This window comes from Cibotium barometz, chromosome 16 (genome assembly GCF_041138505.1).
Source record: "Cibotium barometz isolate CiBa-2024 chromosome 16, ASM4113850v1, whole genome shotgun sequence".
Taxonomy (NCBI): Eukaryota; Viridiplantae; Streptophyta; class Polypodiopsida; order Cyatheales; family Cibotiaceae; genus Cibotium; species Cibotium barometz.
Genome location: NC_141061.1, coordinates 58,328,769 through 58,340,270, shown reverse-complemented (window position 1 = coordinate 58,340,270; position 11,502 = coordinate 58,328,769).

The window sequence follows — 11,502 nt, the reverse complement described above, 5'->3', positions numbered from 1 at the left end:
TGGATAGACACTTTCACCTTGATGCGACGTTCTTGGTCCCTCAGATGATGGACCCGGCCCTGAACTTTGTGCTAGTCCTTAGGCCCTAAACTGACTAGCTATACCCAAAACAAGTACGGCTCTCTAGACGGGTGGTTCTGTCTGGGTCTGTTGGCTTTCGCTTTGTCCTACTTCTGCTCTAGGGTCTAGAGAACGGAGTAGGCTCACTCTTTTGGGGTTAGTCCATGCCTCTCACCCTAGGTTGAGGTTCTTCTGACTGTGTATTTCCCAGGACAAAATCACGTAACCTTGAAGCAAGGCTTCTCTACGAATGTTTGATAGAAGCAAGAGCTTGCTCTTGGATAGATGGTCTGTCCATACACTGAAGTTATGGCTCTCCAGTTTTGAGGTCTAGTTTTGAGGTCCAGTTTTGAGGTCTAGTGTCTCTCGTCCCGTGCTTGGGTGGTCTTTTCTTTCACTGGTATTGTCAAAAACAAGGATTGTATGACTCCACTTGGTATTGACTGATGGGTACGATCTTATCAGCAGCAGCAAAGGAGCTTCCTAAGAGTTCGCTTCGTTGAAAAGAGGGCTATTCGCACTAGTCTACCCGATTGTAGGTACATGGAAACATGGAACTGTAGTACCAAACCCCTCAGAAAAATGATGATGAAAGATCCTTGCCCCCTCCGTGTAATGAATTCGGGGGTGCTAGCAGTAGAAGTAGCACTTCTTGCGTAGGGCAGAGCCTTTCACTCGCATCCTCACCCACAGATATCCGGACAAGAGACTAATCCCTCGGTTCTTCCAAAACTGAACCCGGAAAAACTTCGCTTGCCCAGAAAGCACGGGCGATTCCTCCATGATATTTTTATTCTAACGTAGTTAAGAGCCTTAACTAGCCAAACTGATCTGATCGAACCTGTAAATCACATGGTCAGATCAAGGAACAAACTTGCACTTGGATCATAGAGACCAACGCTTTTTCCATAGAACAAGACTATCCGGGATTTACTTCATCCATTCTACCATAATAGAATTGAGTCTCATTTTAGGGATCCATCAATCTAGCCTAACCCCATCCAACCCCATGGGTTAGCTAACCGCCCAACCACTGGTGATAAGATCCATTTAGGAATTTGGTTATGTTTTGTCCCGGGTGTACCAGGGAAAAGAGTTCCCAGGCCCCCTAGCCGGCGCTTCATGCAAACTTCAAGATAGTCACACCACTTACACACCCAATATAAAATTGCCTTTTTCACAGATTCAGCTATCTTTAAAACAATCTTTTAATGAAACCATGGTATCACTAGTTCACAATGCAAGAAATGTAGGCTCATAGACATATTGGCAGGTGGTGAGTTCCCGATGAGAGATGCCCAGCTTCCTTCTTTGGACATAGCATTCTTCTTGTGGATACATTGCCATGCGTACTGGTTCCAATTGACCAAGTACAAATTATCGCTCTATGCAAAGTTGAAGGGAGAACTCACCCACCATAGCCGGCATGCATGAGAGATCCACACGCAACTCTGGGGTGGGTATAGTGGATTCCTTGAAAGATTTTAGGAAGACACACTTGAAAAGGCATTCCTAAGGTGGAAAGGGCAAATGCGTGCCGCCGCCCTGGACCTTTAATAGCAACCACACTTGCCGTGCACATCACACGATGCTTGTTGTACAAGTATGTAGTAGCAAAATTGATACTATTTGGATCATTTTATTGTTAGCCTATCATATTGAAAGAGTATTCAAATGTTTTTGTATTAGGTGATGGGGAGAAATTGTGTGTGTAATCAGGTATGTATTCCCAAGAACCCTTCAGAGATGCATGGGTGCAGTCCGAGAGAGAGGAGACAGGATTGTACCTTGAGGACTCGATGATGAGCTATGGGGCAAGGAGACATGGACATCTTGCCCACATGATGGATAGACTACCCCAAGAGAGAGTTTCCTCTTAGAGTGAGGCTGAGCAGTTTTAGAGTAAGTATCATTGTGTATGGTAGCATGTTTGTATGAACTTTGACCTTCATATATGGAGTTTATAGTTGCCATATGGGTTGGATGTAAGAGAAAAGAAGGTCAAGAAGCTGGCCATTAAGAGCAGTAACCCAAGGAAAAGGGCAAGAAGCCGATCGTAGTAGTAGACACGTCTTCATCATCCCCGCAAAGATAGCACAACGCCTAAAAAGAGGACACAACTAGAGTGAGAAGGGAAAGACGATGATGAGGATGCTAAGAAGAGAAATCCTCTTGATGTTGAGGATGATGGGAGCATTGGTCAGTGGGCAGTACCATGCAGGGGTTGATGAATAGATGATCCTGAGTGGTGAGAGCAAAGAGCATAGGAGGACAAAGAGTCCAAAGGAAGATGACACAGACCTATTGGAATTCAGTAAGTGTACTCAACATCTTTGTGTTTTAGCATAAGTTTATTATTTGAAAATCGGGAATAACATGTGATTTTTCTTGTCAAAATGAAGACTTCGATTTAGAAGTGATGGACCCTCTACACTTGGGTCTTAACTCCAACATTGATCACCTCCATATTGCACTTTTGGGAAAGCAAAAACACAGGTATGATCTCTCACTGTCACGCGTGACGAGTGGACGAGTGAAGATCAATGCAAGGATGCAACAAAAAGATGTTTAGGGCTCTTGTAAAGAGTTCCAAGTTGTAGATGAGTGTGGGAGTGGGTTTGACAATAATCCCACATGGGAACTTTTGGGAGTTTTAGAGTTTTTGTATAAAAAGTGGCTCATTTGAGAGCTTATAAACATATTGGGCTAAACTCATGTTTGAGCTCTCTTGAGACTAGCTCTCCCTCTTTTCCCATAGAGGTGCAAGCTCTTCTCTCTCCCCATCTACATTATTGTAAGTTCTTTTTTTTAAATTCAATGCAATGCAATGAGTGATGTTTGTCTCTCTTCTCATGTCTATTCTCTAGTGTGCATGTTTCATGGTTGATAGCTTCAAGGTTTGTGTGCATGCTAGGAAGTAAGTGCATGAGAATGAAGAATACTTTGAGCTTGTGTATGTAATAGCTTAGCTTTCTTCTTGTGTTTAATGTATGAATGAGTGGGATGATGAGTGAGTGAGCATAGCAAGATTGAGTTTGTGTGTGTGTTAAGTCTATGTCAATGGTAGTAGTATTCTTAGCATTCTCTCCATCAAATGGATAAGCTTTTGTGCACCGGTACGGGCTAAATCCCTAGCTCTGAAAGGGATGCAAATCCCATTGGATTGAGCTACATGTGGATCATACTACTCTTGCTACAAGTAAGAGAGTTTTCCGTCTCTCCATTGGCGTCGCTGCCGGGGAGAAGACTCAAATCCAGTTGAGAGTGTGTGGAAACCACCACTATTTCCTCTTTTGGTTGCAAAACCATTGAGTGATTAGGTTAAGTTCGGGTGTGCGATCCCGGTGTGAGTGGATAAGGTAAGGATAAGAAAAAACCATTGAGCGGTTGAGGTTTCTCCCTCATTGTTTTTTATGTTTTATTGCTTTTATTTTATTTTTAATTTTTTCAAGTACCGTTCATTATGCTTACCTTCATTGTTTTTTGTCATTTCATGTTTTCATGCTTCTCGCTAACATGTAATTAGTAAAAAATAATAAAAAAGAAGCCAAAGGCCTGGCCGGTGTGAAGTGGCAGAAGGCCGAAGGCATAAAAGTGAGGGACTGGCTGCATGGAGGCGACCCATCACTTCATTGGGTGGCACATTGGAGTGAAGAAGGTGGTGTCAAATTTGTCCACATGCGTGTGCAAGTCTCTAAGTGAGCACAACATTCTATTTTGAATCTTGCTTTGTGATCATTATCTTAACTATCACTCTCATTCTCTTAGTGAGTGGCACATTGAGAGATTAAGGGAGGGGTGGCGTTGGTGACTGGCCGTTGAAGGCTGTGTGGAAGAAAAAAAAAAGGCCGCTTAAGGCCACGAAAGCAAAGGCCACCAGTGGTGGTGGCCGTCGAAGAGGAGAGAAGGGAGGTGTGGGAGGCCTAGGCGACCTGCGTGGAGGTGACGAAGGCGGAAGGCACCTGAGAGCGAAGGCTGGCCGCAGGTCAGGCAAGGCGCAGCAAAAAGAAAAAAAAAAGTGAATTGTCCGCTGCTGCTGTGGCCAACGCAGGCGACCGCGTGGAGAGTGGCCGGCGGCGTTGAGACTGGCCGGTGTAGGAGACGAAGGAGGTTGCGAAGTGGCTGCTGGCTGGCAAGGAGGTGAACAAAGCGTTGACTGGCCGGCGGTTGCACGACCAGCGGGACAGGTGTGGAAGGCTGGCGCAGCAGCAAGCAGGCGTCAGCGAATGCAGAAGAAAGAGCAAAGGCGGTACTGGCTGCGTGGAGACTGGCTGGTGGCCGTTGCGTGGCTAATTAGCTGACTGGTCAGAAGCCGGCTGCAGCTAAGGGCCGGTAGGCAGCCAAGAGAAGGTGAAGCAAACGAAGACGGCGCAAGTAGTCGAAGCAAGCGAAGGAAAAGAAGCCGAGGGGCTGCAGAAGAGCGAAGGAAGGCTGCAGCTGCTGCTGCTGCTGGCCGGCGTGGGAGGCGGCTGACGAAGGGCAGCGAGAAGGCGCAGTGAAGAAGAGAGGTTGTGACGCAAAAGAAGGAGCCAGCTGGTGGTGAGGCGCAGTGAAGAAGAGAGGTCGTGACGCAAAAGAAGGAGCCAGCTGGTGGTGAGCCAGCTGACAGTAAGCACGTGAAGGAGGAGGCGACTGCAAAAATCCCGAAATCCCGGACGCGATAAGGATTAAGAGGTTAGTATTTGTTTTTAATTTTAATTTTTTACATTTTTTATTTTTTATGTTTTTGTTAATTTTCATGATTTTCTACATTTTTTTAAAAAATAATATTAAGAAATAGTAAAAATAAAAAAGAAAAAAACCATAAAATAATAAAAATAAATTAAAAAATAAAAAAATTAAAAAAAAGAGAAGAAAAGAAAAGAAAAGAAATAGAAATAGAAAAATTCTATAAATTATGTGTTTTTTTTAGGAATCCAAATTTTTTAGTTTAAAATTTTTGTAATTTTTTAATTAGTGTAACTTGCATTGTTCCAAATTTTTGTAATTTTGTGCATAATTAGTATTTGTGTAATTAGTTAAAAAAATATAAAAATAAAAAAAAGAGGAAAAAATATTTTTTTTTGTAAATTATGTGTTTATTTTAGGAATCCATATTCTTTGCATATTCTATAATTTTTTTATTTTTTTAAATTTCTGTAATGTTTTGCATAATTAGTGTAACTTGCATCTTTTTAAATTTTTGTAATTTTGTGCATAACTAGTATTTTTTTAGCATAATTCATATTTTTATGTAATTAGAAAAAAAAATAATTAAAAAAAATCAAAAACTAAAAAAAAGGATAGATAGTTACACACATATTTATTTTAGTTGCATTTAGTGGTTAGGTAGGGTTATATATATATATATATATATAAACAAAAAAATTAAAAAAACCAAAAAAATAAAAAAATAAAAAAACAAAAAAACCAAAAAATTTGACCTTATGTACTTGCGGTTGGGACGTTAGATAGACACTGCCATAGGGCCTAGGGCACCTTCTAGAGTACCTACGCAGGAAAGTGGGACCCAATCGGTAGGAAATTTGGCAGATATTACTGAAACCTTTTTCGAATCCCAATCTGATACCCTTTCCAGAACAACTAGCTCATTGTCCATGGACAATCTAGGGCCGTCAAATAGTCATCCCTTAGCCCCAAATAGGACACCCCGCAAGATCTTTTAATCCATTTGAAGCCGACACCATGGGGTGAACACTCAATGTGAGACTTCAATATGTCTACACGAACGCTCAAGGAGCTGAGATCTTTAGGGATCCACAACAACGGTATCTTGTTAAGATCGCAGACTTTTTCTCAGAACTTGATAGAGCACCTCTAGTTAATGACCAGGGTAACATGTACATGGGTGGAGATGGTGTTACGAAGTCACCTATCATCCAGAGAATGTAGACAAATTAGGGGAGCTCTCTAAAAGTGAGTTCTTAGACTTATCAAAGCTTTCTAGAGCAAGGGAGTCTAGAGATGATTGGCTCATTGAGCCGGACATGCTTGGACCATCCCAATGCCCAGTCCTCAAAGCCATCCATAGATGATTTACTTCTTGTAGATCTAAATTTGGAAAGGGATAGAAAAGGCAAGAGCAAAATGGATCAGGGGGCTGAGAACCAATGGGAGTTTGTACGACAAATTCCAGTGAAGGTCTTACAGGATGACCCACTTCAAGAGGTCTATAAGGACTCTTTAGAAGGATATTATGCCACAACTAGATTGCCAGAGCTCGATCTTCCTCTAGCACTTGTGGTGGTAGTCGAGAAGCTTGCAGGACACATGAACCGAATCGTTGATAAATGGGCCAATGAATACCGAACCTTAGATTGGAAGGAGATTCGGGAGCTCACGTGGAAAGGACAACCATTATTCATGGAAGTGTTCTCAACAAATACAGCTAAACCAGGAGAGACAACCTTTTTTGGAGAAACTGTTGCTCCTCCCCTACGAGAGTTCATTAGAGAGGGACCCTCAACATCAAAGTGGACCACTGCAAGTAGCCCAACTCTAGCACCAAGATATTATACTACACCAAAAGTGCGACCACAGATCACACCACAACAACGTTTCTCTCAGTATGACAATCGAAGGGTAGGGGAGCCAACTCGGCCTCTCATAAATGCACCTCCTGAAATGCGGGTAACAAGATCTTTGGAGGGGGTTGGTGAGGCAGGTAATAGGGGACCCACACCAATTTGGGATGCATGTGGACCATCTTACCAAAGAGAGGAACAATTCCCACTGAGAGTGAGAGGCCGTAGGCCCTCTGATGAGTATTCAAGACAAGTAAGGCCATCAACTCTTCAGAAACTGGTAAAGAAATACGAAGGGTCGGGAGATCCATATGACCATGTAGCAGCATTTAGGCAAGCAGTTTGAGCTGAGCAAGTGACTGACAAGCATACTCAAATTGAAGGATTTGGGCTCACTCTTGAGGGAAAGGCCCTTGCTTGGTTTCAGGCACTAGAGGCTTCAGACAAATCTTCTTTACGAGTTCTGGAAGAGAGGTTCAATGCTACTTTTTCCTTGATGGTGATTCAACATGACACGGTAGCAAACATCTACTCTTTTAAAGCAAGGAGAGACTAAGAGTGTTAGAGATTGTGTAAATAGGATGAAGCAGTACATTAATCGTTGCCCAGAAGATGAGAAGCCCACCCAGAGTCGATTAATTTCTCTCTTCTTAAAAGGACTCAAAAATTCAACACTGCATACACATCTCTATGCAAAGAAGCATACGAATTTCAATGAGTGTTGCCACCATTAGGGAAAGGTTAAGGTCTATACGGGCCCTTTAAGATGCCATGTGATTAAAAGGTTATTAAGGAAAAGAGCCAATCGTGTGATGCCATGTATACAAAAATGTTGGGTGATTAAAGGTGGTCAAAAGATTCTCTAGAAGATGCCTTTTTGTACTTTTCATTTCCACAAAGTGGGGGGGAAAGTTTTTGAAATTTCGAACGTCCATAACTTCTACATATGAGCTCAAAATTTGTCGGAGATTACAGATCCAGAATCTACTCGTCGAGCTCTTTCCATAGATATGTCACATGATATAGTTTTGCTCGCTCGATTTCAAATTCAATTTTGGCGGGAAACTTTGAAATTCAAACTTCTAGCCGTTTGAAGAACAAGAAGGTATCTAAAGTCAAAGAAACTTAATGTTTTAACAAAAAGTCATTAAAATCATAATATGGCAGCTTAAAGGGCCCCTATAGACCTCAACCTTCCCCTAATGCATGATGCTATGGATTTCACAGATAACTTCAAATTCCAAGATGATTCTGGCCTTGAGGTGAAACCTAGAGATCAGTGGGGTGATGACCAAAGTTCAGGATCTAGTGCGCTAGTAAATCCAGACACCAGATAGCTAACCTAGTACTAAGGAGATTGGGACAGACTTATCGCCCACCCATGCAGCCACAACAACAGCAGTAGCGCGAATGAGGAGTGTACTACCTACAGGTCCTCATCTTTGTGGAGCATGTGGCGGTAACCATAAAACCAAAGAATGTAATACCTTTTCTCCTCTAGTCACAAACCAACCCACAAAGAAGTGGTGCCAGGCCTGTGCTTGGAACTTTACCCACACCACACAGGAATGTACTCGCATTGCAAGAATGAGACAGGAGCGTGAGCAACAAAGGGGTGGAGTGGCTCCACAAATGCATCAACAGTATACTAATTTTGAATGTAAGCCACTGATGGCTCAAGAGCAAGCATGACCTGTTCTTGGAGCTCAACCTCCTGCTCCTGGGACTACTCCGGTGAGGGTTGTTGACTACGATAATTCAAATATGTGTAGAGACTTGGTAAACCCAGGCTATGTGTGGAGGAGGAATACGCATCATATTCATCCAAGGAAAATCTCTTTGAAAGTCCCGCATATCCAAGCCAAGCATTGGTGGAGGCTCAACCAGGGGAACAAAATTCTTTGATGTTGCTAGGTGGCTACCAACCTAGGACTCCAGGCCCCTCAGGTCAATGGTGGCAGCAAAGGAAAGTAGAAGCCAAACTAATGGGCCCCTGTTATGAGTGTGGAGAACCCCATTGGGCTCGTGATTGTCCACATTGCTCAAGGCAAGCAGCACGATCCAATACAATAGTACCACAGTTTTCACCAATTGAAAGATATTGTCTAGGGTGTTGTGTAGAACACTTCCCAAAGGATTGTTTGCTGAAACCACATGAGGAAGGCACCTCTCAACCAAAAGTCTCACTCAACCTTGTAGGGGCAGTTCCATCGCCACCTTCATCAAAGAATGAGGATGTCGTGCCACTTAGAGTCATGACTAGATCACAGACACGAAATGCCGAAATGCAAACTGATGAGACACCTCGAACTAGGGATGCAAAGGCAAATCTAGTGGACAAGACCCTACATTCCAATAGAAAAAGTACCACTAGGAGGAAAAAGAACCGAAACAAGCGAACTAAAAGTGCATCCACTAGTTCCCAAGAAGCCTCTAAACAAAACATGAAGGATCAAACTTTTACATCCCAAGAAGTGCATGAGGAGCATCAACCTCAACCTGGGCCTAGTGCTAAACAAGATGAGGCTAGTACGACCGAGGATAGTTCTGGGGGTTCTGTTTTTGTGGATAAGGTGAACGAGCCTCTAGATGCCATCATTGATGCTCATAGAAGTCGCATTACAGCTTTATCTGAGCTACCCAAGAAGCTTCAAGAATACCCAAACCCTCGTGAAGGAGAGGATCAATCTAGCTGTACATCAGCAACTCATTAGGGAAGCTCAATCAATACTTGAGGGACCACCTCCACCTATCGGGGCCCAACCTCTCTTAAGCCAACATTAGAAACCATACCAGAAGTGTCATCAAGTCGGGAAATGAAAAGTGAGCTCATCTCACAAGCTCATAGAGCGAGAGGTCTGCACCAATTGACACCCAATTGAAAGAAGATATTCTGCCACCACCTAGCCTTGCCTTCCCATGCAATGATGAAGTTACTGATGCTAACGAGGACATGGCAAATGAGATGTGGGCAGTAGTTCATGAGAAAGTTAATGAGAATATATCCTCTATTAGTTCACCTCCATTCTCTGAGGTAGATTTTACCAGGGGCATAGAAAACAACTCTAGACACCCAAGCATCCAGGAGGAAGTTCAAACAATTGTTTCTCCTAGAAGTAAGCATACAATGAAAACCTTACCATCATATTTGGGAGAATATGAGAACTGTTCTCAAACCTTGAGGATACCCTCCATGCATAAAAGGTTGACAAAGGAGATGGATATAGGTATCGTGCAAGCTATTTTGTCAGCACCAGTGGCTTGTACCTTACCTTTGCTTGATTTGATAAAGCTTCGACCTGAGTTGTGGAATGATATTGCCACATGTTTGTCAGAGCAGGTATTGCTACAAAAGGGTCACCATCATTGTACTATACACCCTGAGACAAAGCATGTTTTGCAGTTCCTATCAACAAAGTAGGAAAATTTTGTGAGGATGATCAGGGAAATGCTACCCTCCTATTAGAAGTGCGAAAAGTAGCTTCAACTGCAATACTTGATAGTGGTGCAGGAGTGGGCATTGTGACAAGGTCCATTTGGGAAAAGTGCAGCAAACCAGCTATCAGGAGTACCAGGATGCGCTTGCAGCTAGCAGATGGAACCTTAGAACATCCCCTTGGGTTGCTTGAGAACATATTGGTCACCACATGTGGGATTGAATATGCGCACACCTTTGCAGTAGTGGATTTTGGAAAACATCCAAACTATGAAGTGATATTGGGTAGACCATTCATGCGACAATTTCAAATGATTCAAGATTGGGGATACAATTATTTGTACCTCCGACATGACTCTGTCATCACAAGGGTCAATCTTAAGAATCACTCATATTGTGATGTAACAAGGTCTCCAATAGATGAGTTTGATTCTGCTTCATCTGAGGGCTCAAGAGTTACATTGTCAGATGGGCGAGAAGATCTGTGGATGTGTGGAGCCTCATGTAAGGATTTCAACACTGAGAGACTTAAGGGTAATCGAAGTGTATCAGATGAGGCATACATTTCACAACCCTTCCCTGAGCACTTAATTGATCCACTAGAATGGAGTCATGTCCTTGCAACATTATCGACATGTGCTTTACCTAAGCCAATTCAATTTTGTGACCCAGATGGATATGACATTATTCCTATACGAATGGTACAACCACGTGACCTTCTAGATGTTTTGTATTATGGGGATGCATCCACAACAGTATTGCATGTGTAGAGGAAGTCTCAGTGGTGGAGGATTGAACACTCGAATCTGCTAATGATGATGATAAGGAAGATGGATGGGACTCTGATTTTGATAATGATGTGATAATCCCTAAGGAAGAGTTAGGAAAGGCACGCCTACTCTTGAGAGGAAGGGAGGTTCAAGTAGAGATCTCTTGAAGCCGACCTAAACGTAAATGCTGTAAGAGCCACAAGAGAATCCGTAAACAAGATGAGAGGGAATGACGTGATTTTGATAATGATGTGATAATCCCTAAGGAAGAGTTAGGAGAGGCACGCCTACTCTTGAGAGGAAGGGAGGTTCAAGTAGAGATCTCTTGAAGCCGACCTAAACGTAAATGCTGTAAGAGCCACAAGAGAATCCGTAAACAAGATGAGAGGGAACGATGTGAGAGACTACAAAAAGAAAAGGAGAAGGTTAAGAATGAACACTCTCGACCACCACCTCACTTCTCAGGAAAGAATGGATATCTATACTATGTCCAAGCACAAGATAGTATCAAAGACCAAGTAAAACGATCAGATGGATTCCAAGCAGGAGAAAAGCTAAAAACTGTTAGCAAAAATCGTAAAAAAATGAAGAAACAAAAACCAAAACTCAAGTCTAAAACCAATTCAAAAGAGTGTTGGAAGTGCAAAGATAACGGTTGAACAAAAAAATCCGATGCAAGATGGCAAAGGAGAGCTCAAAACCACATGGTCTT